This window comes from Bos indicus x Bos taurus, chromosome 6 (assembly GCF_003369695.1).
Source record: "Bos indicus x Bos taurus breed Angus x Brahman F1 hybrid chromosome 6, Bos_hybrid_MaternalHap_v2.0, whole genome shotgun sequence".
Taxonomy (NCBI): Eukaryota; Metazoa; Chordata; class Mammalia; order Artiodactyla; family Bovidae; genus Bos; species Bos indicus x Bos taurus.
This window is the reverse complement of record NC_040081.1, coordinates 57,366,734-57,380,176: the sequence shown is the minus strand read 5'-3', so window position 1 is coordinate 57,380,176 and position 13,443 is coordinate 57,366,734. Positions and strand designations below refer to the sequence as shown.

Sequence of the window (13,443 nt, the reverse complement as noted above, 5' to 3'; positions counted from 1 at the left end):
GGCTCCTGGAGCTAATGGTTCTAACCTTTACTTCATCGAGGACGCTCCAGTACCTGGCTTTGCCTCTCTAACTTGACACATAAAGTAATGCTGTTTTGAATGACTTCCTTCCTATATAAATCAGAGATAATTCAAGCCTAGTCCTTTAGAATGTCACTGTCACTTCCTGTATTCTCTTCCACGGTATTGCCCAGGATAAAAGGGTGGGGTGGGATCATCCTAGTTGGCCTGTAGGGGTTATGTCTAACCTTCCCTCCTGCATGGCTGCTGTAAGTTATTCTCCTAAAAGTACCAGAGTTAACTGTTAACACATAATTACACTTACCTGTGAGTCTGTTAACAGGTTTTGCACTCACAATAGCCCTGACCAATAAAGACCATTATTACCATATCTGAATAAGAACTATTATGGACTATAATTATCATTATCAGCTCCAGTTTAATGATGAGAGACGTTAAGGAAGTTGCTGGCACAGAGAAGTGAGGTCACTTGCCCAAGGTCATACTAGCAGCGAGTGGCAGAAGCAGGATTCAGACCCAGGTCTTTCCACTCCAGAGTCAGTATTACCTATTAACTAGTATTGGATATTGGAGAAGGCAATGGCACCCCACTCCAGTACTCTTGCCTGGAAAATCCCATGGATGGAGGAGCCTGGAAGGCTGCAGTCCATGGGGTTGCTAAGAGTCAGGCACGACAAAGCAACTTCATTTTCACTTTTCACTTTCATGCATTGCAGAAAGAAATGGCAACCCACTCCAGTGTTCTTGCCTGGAGAATCCCAGGGATGGGGGAGCCTGGTGGGCTGCCGTCTACGGGGTCGCACAGAGTCGGACACGACTGAAGCGACTTAGCAGCAGTATTGCATATTACACATATGCTCTTCTGTGTTCTTACAGCTCTCACAAGAGTCTTTTCATCATCCCCATTTTATATAAGTGTCCTCTAGCTAGTAAATAAGGAAGGCAGGATTTGAATCCAGACCGCCCATGTGCCCAAATTTCTGTTCTTTGCAATCTGACAGTATCTCCAGATGCAAGTAACACTAAACTATCATTCTAGTAGACAAGCAGGGTTATTTTTCTACCTAAATTTGACAATAGTAATCTATATCTGAGGACTTCCCAGGTGGCTCAGTGGTAAAGAGTCTGCCTGTCAATGCAGGAGCCACAGGAGACTCGGGTTCAGTCTCTGGGTTGGGAAGAGCCCCTGGAGAAGGAAACAGCAATCCACTCCAGTATTCTTGTCGGAAGAATCCCATGGACAGAGAAACCTGGAGGGCTACAGTCCATGCGATTGCAAAGAGTTGGAGAGGACTGAATGACTGAGCATGCATGCATGCAACCTAAATCTAGTGTGAAGATGATATGCTCAAACTGTAAAAGTCAATATAATTATAGCAATAAGCAATATACATTGTGTGCTCACTACCAAGCATTGTTCTAAGCACTTTACACGTATAATTCACTAAGTTTGACAACTAACCCATAAGGTCCCCTCTCTGGAAGTTTAGATTCACTGATTATGTTTGTGTGTGTGTGTGTGTGTATATATATATATGTATATATATATATATATATATAATGTGTTGTTAAATGGGTACATCTTCTTTTTAAGAGCAAAAAATAGCTGCTTCTTGTCTCAAAGGAAACAGGCACACTCAAAATTAAATGCATCTTTGCTGGTACTAAAACATATTTCCTACATTCTGCACAGCTTCACTGAAACCTAAGTGTCAAGAACATTTCACATGGCCCCAGTATGACCAATCATTTTCTAAACATCTGAAACCTGAACAGGGACACACTGATCTTAAATCTAAGAATCCATCGAATGGAAATCTTGGCCTGAAAATGTCAAAAACCCTGAGAATGGAAAACTTCATATATTTTGTGAAGAATCTGGTTTAAAAATATTTTTATTCGAATGTGGAAAGCAAGCAATGAAAATAAAAGTCAGCAAAGGTGTTCATAATCTGTACTGAAAGCCTAAATCCTTTGCCATCACCAAAGGGATACAAACCTAACATTCCTTGGTTTCTGAGTGGACTCACAGCCATTTTAATGAACAGATTTTACTTCTCCAAGTCACAGAAAAAAGAGGGCCTGGAAGATAAATCAAGTGTGGGGATGAATGAGGCTATTAAATTTGAGAAGAGCAGGAGAACAGACAAGAAAAAGGTCAAAGGGAACTATGCCAGGGCACCCACCCATGAGCACACCTACGTAAGCCCCCAAGGGGGATGATACACGTGCTAGATCACCTGGAGAATCTGAAGAGTGGAGACTGGGGACCCTCAGACAAATGCTGTGAAGACAGTAAAAGGGCCTGAAGAGTTGTCATTTGGTGAGATAAAATTTAAAGCCTATTCAAAGGTGGAATCTGCAAGCAGCATCCCCACTCTGGGCGCCATCATGAATGAAGATGCTGGGGAACAGGTACATGTCATACTGCCTGCCACTGGTACATCCTAGAAGCTCCCACAAGATCTGGGACTGAAAGGAGCCACCCACCAACACCTGGCTGTGCACAGGGGTACATCTGGTTGCTACTGTAGCCCTTCTGGTGAAGGTCACCTTCTAGGGAGTCTTCAGGTGACACTTAATGTGTCCCGGGAAGTAGGACACAGAGATTGTCAACGGCTGGATGATAAGGGAAGTGGGGAAAGCCGAATAATTTCTTCAGAGTTGCCCTTTTCTTCCTCAAACATCTGGTACCGTCCCAATATCATATAGGACAAAAGGTCAATACTGACATGGCTGCACCAAACCAGAAATATGACCATAGACAGAGGAGAAATCTCCAGAGCTCTCAGTAGGAAAGATAAAGGCAGACTAAGCAGAGAGTTCCATTTTCAAAACTTTATTTTGATGCTAATATGCTAATAATTTATAACTACACCAGTGAATTTTTTCCCCTGTTTTACTGGTCTGCCAGTGGCTGGACAAGTCCACAGAAAGGCATTTATTTTAATGATTGTTTGATGATTTCAGGCACTGCTTTGAGCCACACTTAGTCCCTTTTATATTTCTTTGCACTCAGTTGATACTGTGGTCTCAGGATACTGCACTGTCTTCACTACAGGAAATCTCCCCTAAACATTTCACACAGTGCCCTTTAATTCACAGCTGCACTCACTATCCACTAGCTCAGGTTTTATCAACAGGATACGGTAGAGAAATTTGGAGAGCAAGCACTTTTTATGGCCTTATTTCCCTATACCTTGTTAGAAAAAAAAAAAAGAAGCAGGCAGATTCGAGACTGCCACAGCTTTCCACTTGAAACAACTATAAAATATCTGTTTACAAAAGCAGTCAATCCTATTTTATGCAAACTTTTTCATCCAATGTCCTTATTTCTTAAGACAGTCTTCAAGGTTCCCAGGAAAGAGCTGTTCAGTTCAGTTCAGTTGCTCAGTTATGTCCAGCTCTTTGTGACCCCATGAACTGCAGCATGCCAGGCTTCTAAAACTGTCCATCATCAACTCCCAGAGTTTGCGCAGAGCTAAGCAGGAGACATACCTCCTCCCAAGCAAGAGAAGCCACATCAACTCTACAAAATCGTGTGGAACCCAGCTGCTTCCGGGATCCCTAACCAAGATGGTAATAGAACATCATGTGTTCAGAAACATAAAGAGTTGTCATGCAAGGTGGATTCCCAGCCCCTTAAAACAACTCTCCTGTTCACTCCTGAGGTCAACCCCTCCCACCCACAGCAGGTTCCCAAAGCACAAGGAAATCCAGAGGTGGCCATGCTTCTACTTCTACCAATCTCATCTCCAGTCTTTGGAGGAGAAGGAACTGCAGTTGTCCCAAAGAAGGGATTTTTTTTTTTTTTTTTAAATCAAGGACTCTGCAGTTCAGTTTAAGCACAGAGTAAAAGGTTTAGACATTTGGACTTCTAGAGATAGCTGAGTTTCCTAGATGTGACCTATTTAAGCCAGGTCACTTTTATTAACTTTGCTGTAAAGCAGAAACTAACACAACATTGTAAAGCAAGTATACGCCAATAAAAATAATTTTAATAGGTAATTTTAAAATGCTCTTTCAAAGTCTAATTATACAGTATCAGTAAGTAAAATCACCCAATTATCTAAAAGGAAGAATGAATGACCTACGAAGTGAATGAATACCCATTAATTCATGCAGGGCACTCAGAATCAAACTGTTTGATGGGAGGAACAATCATCACTTTCGATTTCTTTTCCTTTTAAAGTAACTTTCAGAGAATAATCTATTTTAAATGAAATAGCCACAAGTAAAGCCGCCTCTAGGTGGACTCCAAAAAAAAAATGACATCTCTTTTAAGCACACACACACCTTAAACCCACAACAACAACTCGTGGCGAAGTTAGAGGGGTCTCATAATCACAGACAGATCAGGAAGCTGCTAGAAACAAGTAAGCAGGGTTTCAAAATGACTGGTACAGGATGTGCCCATAGAAAGAAATGTTGCGCGCGCCGGTGGAGCTGCCAAGTTGCTACTGCGAAGTACCCTGAACTTTTAAAGGGTGGCCTGGGGTTACTCTGACCGCCCTCCCCCAGTTTGGTCGCCTTACAAACACACTAGCCCTAGAAATATTTGGCGGGAGGGGCGAGGACGGAGATGCGAAGACCGCGAGCAGGAGTGGAGGGAGGGGCAAAGGGAGGGTGCCTGCGGGAGCTCCCGGGTCGCTCTGAACTTGAAGGTTTCGCTTTCGTCCAACTAGGGGACAACGAGGTGGCAATCAACTTCCTCTCCCGAGACACCCCCTGCGCGACAAGGACAGCAGGAACGCCCCTGGAGTACCCGAGCCCAGCTTTTCCGCCGGCCCGGGAGCGCAGGGGCCTGCAGGAGGTAGGGGACGGCCGGGATGCCCCGGGAGGAGGCGGCGGGGTGTCGTGGGCGAGGCCCCAGGAAGCGCCTACCTGTGCCGCGGCGCGCTCAGAGCCCGGAACCCGGCCGGGGCGCGCAGGTGTTCGGGGGTAGCCCGGGGACGGCCTGGGCAGGCGGGGCGCGCATCGTGGCTGCAGGCTGCTCTCTTCCAGCCGCGGGGACTGGCAGGACTCCCGCCTCTTCTCCAGTCGGCGGGTCCAGCGGCGGCGGCGGCAGCAACAGGCACCGAGGCGCAGGAACGCCGGCGGCCGCAGCGGCGGCGGAGGAGGAGGTGTCTGCGCGCGGCTCGCGTTTCCTCCTCCCCGGCAGGGCGAGCGCGGGGGAGGCGAGGGGAGGGCTGAACCCGGGATCTCCCAACTCGGTCCCCAGGGACCTAAGAGGGGGACGCGATGCCCCCTCCCTCCCCACAGCGCCGTGTGACTCTGCTCGAGCGGCATGGCCGAGACGGGCGAGTCACTCGCCGGCAACAGCTGCTGCAGTGCGGTCCACCGCCGTCTCCCTCCCCTCCCTGTCTCTCCCTTCCCGGGCGGTCCATCCTCAACCTGCTCCCGGGCAGCCAGCCTCAGCCCCGAGAGGTGTCGGGGCGCCGCCGCACCAGCCCCAGAGCAGGGTCTTGGCCAGACGAATACCCTGGGCTCCGGGGACGCGAAACCCCGCGCCTGATTAAAGCCCTCGAGGAGGGATGTGCGGTCCAACCCTGAGCTTAGCAGCCTATTTATAGCAGGTGGCACTGCCAGCCGCGCTCCGGGCCTGCGGGGCTCTCAGCAGGTGGCACTGCCAGCCCGCTCTTCACTGCCCTGCGGTAGCCTCGCCTCCTCTCTCCGAAATGGACAGGGTGAAAACTGCACAGAACACAGGAAGGTGGCCAAGCCTCCTGGAGGCTCTTCCAGACATTACCCCTTCTTCCCGTCCTAGTCAGGGAGTGAATTGAGGCACGGGCATCCTCTGGGGCTGAATCAAGGAATCGGGGAACAGCTTAAGTGTCTTTTCCTATTAAACACCCGTAAACCCATTTCCGAACAACTGCGGAATGACGCAGGGGCTAGACTGCCTTTTCCCCTTCCTGATGGTCCAGAGGCGCGCGCGCGCACTCACACACACCCCCTATCTCTCTCTCCCTCCCTCCCCCCCCCCCCCGCCCCCACACACACCTCCGTGTGCCTACCCTCTCTCTCACACACCCTTTATCTGTCTCGCTCTCTCTCACACACACACACCCCCCTCCGTGAGCCCACCCTCGAGTCAGATTTGGGGAAGTTAGTTCTCAGCTGCCTTGTAGAGTGTAAGGAGAGACACCAGGGAGATGTAAGACGTCTGAGAAAGCAGGCTCCTAGGGTTAGGAGATGGCAGGGTTCAGGAAACAGGCAAACCTCCTAAATCCCTGTCTTACCAGGTAAATTTCACGCCCCACGGCTGGGACAGCGATCTGAGGGAAGTGGGGAACTGAGCAGAGAGAGAAGGGTAGGAACAAGAGGAGGATGGTCGTGGGGCAGATGAGAGGGGGCTGGGCGGCAACGGAAGGGGGAGACATCTTTCAGGATTTTTTGCTTAGTGTAACTGCAAGCTGACTTTAGGGAAGTGGCTGAATTTGAACTGCAGGGTTGGATGTGAACCCACATTCCAGCTCCACCACTCAGTTTGGCTTAGGCAAGCTGCTGGACCTCTGGTCTCCATTCTTTTTACCTGTTAAATGGGACCAATATACACTTTATAAGAGCACTGTGAGGATATAATGGGAAAGTGTATGTAAAGTGCTTAGCACAGTGGCACATGCGTGGACCTCAAGTAGTGGCAGCAGCTATTGTTACCCTGGCTCAGGATGCAAATACAGGTTCAAGGTTCTCCCCTCCCTCCTCGCCGCCTTCTCCCTCCAGGAACAGTGAGTTGCTAGGAGCTGAGGAGGCATTTGGAGGAGTCTTTTTGATCAGGACTGCCTTATGGTCCCTGATCCCATTCCTCTGGATCCTCACATACAAGGGAGTTATATTTGGGTAAGATACAAATTTTTATCCGCAGCTTGATTTAAAACTCATCATACTGGTAACTCTTATTCATTGAGGGGGCTAGTCTATTGGGGGCATTATGGAAGCCACTTTATATGTATTGTCTCTAATCCTTGCAAAAACTCCTCAGGGCAGAGATGATTAAATCCAGAGGTTAATGCCTCTTGGGGTCACAGAGCTAGTAAGTTCTGGGATCTAGAGCTAAAGCCCCATGTAACACACTTTCCCTCTGGCCACTGTGTAGCTCTCTTATAGCACTCAGCTTGCTCTTTATTATAATGCAAATTGTTTATGTACTTAGCCTCAAATCTTTTTTTTTTAAAGATAAGGAATATATACAGATGTATACAATGATTAGAATGTTTATTGGGTTATGAAAATTGTTCTTCATTAAATTATAAGACCAGATATACCAGCAGAGTCTGGCGGGCTACAGTCCATGGGGTTGCAAAGAGTTGGACTTGGAAAAAAAAAAAAAAAGAGTTGGACTTGACTGAGCACTCATACATACACACACACTCACCAGTTAAACCATACTGTTACGTCTTGGATCACACCATAATTATTTCCTATCTTCATCTCCAACTTACTCATACAGTTCTCATCCCCTCTCTGCAGCAGCCTGCTGAGTACACTTACTTCCAGAGTGCTAGATGTCAAGACAGGCACACTCATCCAATTTCATTGACATCCCCAAACTGTCTTTCATACATAACCAGTCAGCTGATGGTTGAAACTATTACCTAACTACCTTAGTCAGGTCAAGACTAGACACTTGCACACAGAGCATCCTGGCCAGAACTCCTTCTATCCTGCCCTTCACTCCCTTTGCTTTTCCTCATTAACTCCCTCTACCCCCACTCCACCCACACCCGAAGTCCCAGAGTGCAGCCAAGCTTCAGTACATGTAGACAGCCAGATGGAGTGCTAATCAGGCCACAAGGGTAGGAAGTGGGAGGGGTGGGGGACAGAGGCAGGCCTAGGCCCCTTGTCTCTCATATTATTCTTTTCCTCCTTGCTACTTAGGTCTAGCAAGTTGTAGCTCAGAGATTAACAACTTAGTGGCAAATAATCATTTCCCTGACCCTATAACCTGAGTTAGGGAAGGATCATAACCTTGTGAGAAGCAGTACTTTCTGTATTACTTTTCCAGCTCCTGGGGTCAGTTACTGCCCTGGGGGTAATCATGAGAGATTTTATAGTATCTTTAGCTTCCTGGAGAAAGAACTCCCTTTATGATATGTGGTAAAGATTTTCAAATTTTTTTTTGCTATAAAGCACTATCTCAGAAAGTAGAGGAGAGCCTGTCATCCACCTCATTGGCACTCATTTCTAGCAGCAGCTATGGAAGAAATAAAAAAGGGGACTTTGAGACTAACGGTGTTCTTGGGATGGCAGGATAAAGACTGTTGAACAGGGAGGGTGCATCCACATGCATAGCAGAAGGGTAGGAGGGACCACTCAGTTCTCATCTGCAATGCCATCACTCTAGGAGGGAAGCGGCTCCCTCCCCATGTCACATAGACAGGAGACTCCCAGCAGGACTGGTACACCGTCAGGGGAGAGGCCGGGCCACGGGGCATCGGTGATGACAAAAGAGAGCTCTGTGGGGCCCAGGCTGGTAGTTCTTTGAGTCACCAATAACAAAACTAAGTAGGGAATGGACCAAACACTGTTGTGACTCTGCTTCGAACCCCTGATTCTCCACCTGAAATCCTACTATGGATCATCTTGGAGGGACTTCCTCTATAGATTCTTTCCTAATTTAGTCCTTTGCACAGTAATTAGTTGTTCATTGCCCATGACCAGAAACATGAATATCAGCTTTCAGATGGCTTCAGAGCTCTAAAAAACTGTCACCCACTGGCACCATTATCTCAAGTGGGAGGCCCAGAGGCCAAAAGAAAACAAAGGCCCCTTTACTTTTAAAAAGTTAAGGGAACTATGGGACTTGCCTGACAGTCCAGTGGTTAAGATTCCATGCTTCCAATGCAGGGAACATGGATTTGATCCCTGATCCAAGGAACCAAGATCCCACACTCTGTATGTGAAAGTCACTCAGTTGTGTCCAACTCTTTGTGACCCAATGGACTATACAGTCCATGGAGTTTTCCAGGCCAGAAAACTGGAGTGGTTAGCCTTTTCCAGGGGATCTTCCCAACCCAGGAATTGAAACGGGGACTCCTGCATTGTAGGCGGATTCTTTACCAGCTGAGCTATCAGGGAAGCCACACATGCTATATAGTGTGGCCAAAAAAAATGTTTTTAATGATTAAAAAAAAAAAAGTTAAAGTAACCATGTATAAATCTAGAATGAAAAGCCTTGTATTAATGTAGAAAAGAGAACTTTAATACTCATTATTACATCTATTAGTGACTTGTTTAAATGTTTATATTAGTTGGAAATTCAAACTCATTATTGCTATGATATATTTTCACCTAACTTCCAAATATACATAATAAGGTAAGAGTTTTTAACTAGTGAGTCTGTTTCCAAAATTGGTATAAAGGCAAGAAGTTAAAATTGTATTGGACAGAACCTGGGATAGTAAGGTGGCCCACTGGGGACACTTGCTCCCACTGATCAGTGGTGGCTCCCCAGAACCCTTGGTGGAAAAGGTTTCTGAGGCGTCTGAGCTTACTGGGAACAGCTCCTCCATGGTGAAGCAGGATCTGCCTGGAGCTGGGAGGAGGTGGCATCAGCACCAATGCTGGGTAACTTGCCAATCCTGCCAACCTGATGCATGACTGTTAGCATCTAAACAGGATGTAAGTCATGCGCAAGTATCTTTACTAACTGTAAGAAACAGTCTTCACAAACACAGAAATGGATTGAAGTCAAGATCAAAGAGTACCTTACATTGGCTTGCCTATAAGGGCCTTTAAATTGCTTTCTCAAAGGCCTGAGAATCAATAAAACATAGTGGAGTAAAAAAGTAAATGAAATGAACAGATAACCAAAGTAGATTTTGAAATTTCACCTATTTATAAACAAAAATGTTACTATTCTTGAGAACTCGTGCTTGCAGTGGACGAGACAGCATAAACCCATGTGCTACGTGCTAGAGCCCCAGCGTGGCTGCCGGGAGAGCCTCGTCTCCTTTTATAGACAAAGCAGCTAGAACTCTGGGCACTGGTTCCACTTCCCTTTTCAGCTCCTGCTCCTACTTGTTAAATCATTGCTCTTCACAAGCAGCTGCCCCACCCCACAAATCTCTCTGATTATATCCAGTGTTTCCTGGGGCTTCCCTCTTCCCACCTGCCCTGGGCCATCAAGCACAAAGCTGAGCAAGTGTTCAATAGCATGTCACCTTTCGTTGTATCTACATTTGTCTAAGTCTCTGAGAATCTCTTTGTAAATTGTCAGTGTTATGGATCTCAGGGATGTTACCCAGACTGGTGAGATAACTGAACTTCCAGCACCGTGAGACCCCCCTCCCCACTTCATTTGATCCCAAATACCATTCTGACCTTGCTGGTACTTGATGTGTAATCTCACCTAGAGAAGGCAGCAGTCAGCTAACTGGTCTCCTTGCTGCTGCCCTTGCCACCCTACAGTGTATTCTCAGTATAGCAGCCAAGTGAATCTGATAAAATATTAGTTGAGCCATGTTACTGCTCTACTTAGAATCCTCCCACGGCTTCCCAGAACTCCCAGAGTAAAAGCCAAAGTCCTTATAATGGTTTAGGGAGCCTTATGGAATCCTCTGCTCTCTCCGACCCTACACCACTACCTCTGATTTTATGGTCTGCTACCAGTCTTGGTTCACTCTGCTCAAGCCATATTGGCCTTGCTGCTGCTCGAACCTGTCAGGGACAGTCCTGCCACCAAGCCTCTGCACTCACTATTCCCTCTGCTGGTCATGCTTTTCCCTTAAATGTTCACATTGCCCCCCTACTTACTGCACCTTCTTTCACCTTTGCTTAAATACTACCTACTTGGGACTTCCTTCATGGTCCAGTAGTTAAGAATCTACCTGCCAATGCAGGGGATGTGGGTTCGGTCCCTAGTTGGGCAACTAAGATCCCACGAGCCCAGAGGCAACTGTTCACCGAAACAACATAAAAAGATCCCATGTGCTGCAACGAAGACCCGATGCAGCCAAATAAAGTAGATAAATAGTTGTTTAAGTTTTCTTAAAAACTAAATACCACCTTCTCCATGAGGCCTTCTCTGACCAACCTTTTGAAAATAGAAACACACACACTTCTTATCCTATTTTATATTTCTTCAGAGCATTTATCACCCTCTAATATACTGTGTTAGTCACTTGTATTTCTTATTTGTCATCTGTTTCCACCTGGCTCCCCCACTATGTGGGCAGAAAATTTTTCCTGTTTTGTTCATAGCTGTATCTCCAGTGCATAGAACAGAGCTCAGCAACATAATGGGAATTCAATAAATATGTGCAGAATGGATGAAAATAGCTTGTAACACATGACATTTGTGAGCTCTTGCATAGCTATGTAATACTTCCTTAGGTTAGAAACTTTTTAAGTTTCCCTCTGTTTATCCCTTGTGCCCTCATCAAGTTTGTCAGCTGTCCTAAGAGGTATGTCCTTCCTCCCCCAAAGTGAGCTGATGGTTAAAGCATATGACTCCTTGTTTAATCATCAACACAGGATCGGATTTCCAGATATATGGCATGAGGATCGCAACGACTTGGAACAACTGAGAATTCATCCACATTCGGTGTTCATCAAAAATTTAGTTAAGAAGATCATTTTGGAAAACTTTCTGAAAGATACACAGTCCACGGGCCCTCTAAAATCTGTATCCCCTAAAATCAGTTCCTATCTCAGATCAACCCAAATGAAGAGTAGTTACCTGGACTATATCCAGAAAAATTTCTTTTATCCAATTGTATTTTGGCATGACCCCATTTGGCCATATTAGAGGGATACATTTGATACAAATGCCTTTTTCAGTCTGAGAGATTGGTTTTTTAAAAAATAAGTATTTATTTTTACTTATTTGGCTGCATCAGGTCTTAGTTGCGGTATATGGGGTTTAGTTCCCCACCCAGGATTCAAACCTGAGCCCCCTGCATTGGAAATATGGAATCTTAACCGCTGGATTATTAGGCAAGTCCCTGAGATATTATTCAGTGCCTCACGTGATGTCCTTTCAGGCAGAATCCAGGAAGTATTTTCTCTCAAGACTCTGCCGGGAATAACTGTTCTTTCTTTGAGTGACTAGTTTTATCTTCATCCCTGGCCTGACTAATGGGCTCTAGGGGTTCATTGTTTGGCAGGTATCCAGGTTATTTTGTATCAAGTCACAAGTACCCATTCTAAGCCCTTGCCAGCTTGTGCCAATTTTCATCCATTCACGACAAAATAGGAATAACAGTGTATAGTTTCGTAAGACTCAAGTGGGCTGTCCTGAGGTCACATTCTTCCCACTTTGTAGGTATTAACAAAAGAAAGTCTTTCTTTAATGAAATGATGGTGAGCATCAATGGTAGGAGCTTTTGTTTGCTTGTTTTAGTTTTGTTTTTTGATGTCTTTACCTGGTAAAAGAAAATGATAGCATGCTTTGTCAGTTCCCAGTCTGTGGGAGAATTTTCCTGGTTCAGAAAATTCAAAGTCTTAGAAGCGCTGGTTTTCTACCTGACTCCTAATTTCATTCAGCTTCACTTACTTTCTCTTCCTTTAGTCCCATTTTCTTATTTGCTTAGTGTTAAATTTTCTCTTGCCTTACATCATTTAAGCCCCCTCCATGCATTTCTGGAATGGCAACCCACTCCAGTATTCTTGCCTGGAGAATCCCAGGGACGGGGGAGCCTGGTGGGCTGCCGTCTATGGGGTCACACAGAGTCGGACACAACTGACGTGACTTAGCAGCAGCAGCAACAGCAGGCATTTCTGGAATCTAGCAGGCATGAATGAACATATGAGTGAATGAGTGAATGAAAGACCAGACAAAGGACATATCAGCCTGCTTGGCTCAGCCTACAGCTCCATACTGCACCAAATGCTTTCCCTCATCATCACCTGGCATGTTATTTGCAAGTGCATAATGCTTTGTAATTGACATCTTATTAATCTTCTCAGTAGCCCTCAAAGTGAAGTCGCTCAGTCATGTCCAACTCTTTGAGACTCCATGGACACCAGGCTCCTCCGTCCTTGGGATTTTCTAGGCAAGAGTACTGGAGTGGGTTGCCATTTCCTTCTCCAGAGAATCTTCCCAACCTAGGGATCGAACCCAGGTCTCCCTCATTGTAGACAGACGCTTTACCGTCTGAGCCACCAGGGAAATGTTATTTCCCTCCTTTCCCTCATTATATATAATGCATAAAGAGATTTATACTTAGAACATTTGAATCTTCCTAAGGCAGAATGCTGTGGGGGGGAAATTGGAATTTTAACCTAGATGTTCTACCTCCAAGTCTAATTTTCTTCCCTGTACCATATTGTTGTCATTGTTCAGTCACTAAGTCATGTCTGACTCTTTGCCACCCTGGCAGAGTACCCTATCAAGCTCCTCTGTCCATGGGATTTCCCAGACAAGAATACTGGAATGAGTTGCCATTTCCTTCTGCAGGGGATCTTCCTGACCCAGGG

General features: G+C 46.0%; 1 protein-coding gene across 7 annotated transcripts in view; it reads right to left on the bottom strand.

The window, feature by feature from the left end:
- The window catches only part of TBC1D1 (TBC1 domain family member 1), a 226,723-nt gene extending 221,138 nt beyond the window's left edge, over window positions 1–5,585 (bottom strand). For 2 of the 7 annotated variants that reach the window (XM_027544246.1, XM_027544247.1), the window contains exon 1: window positions 4,906–5,501. The gene's annotated coding sequence lies outside the window, so the exon portion shown is untranslated. Of the gene's footprint in view, window positions 1–4,905 lie in introns of all 7 variants that reach the window. The other 5 variants (XM_027544253.1, XM_027544254.1, XM_027544248.1 and 2 more) reach the window with 5 other exon arrangements.
- Window positions 5,586–13,443: the final 7,858 nt, after the last annotated feature.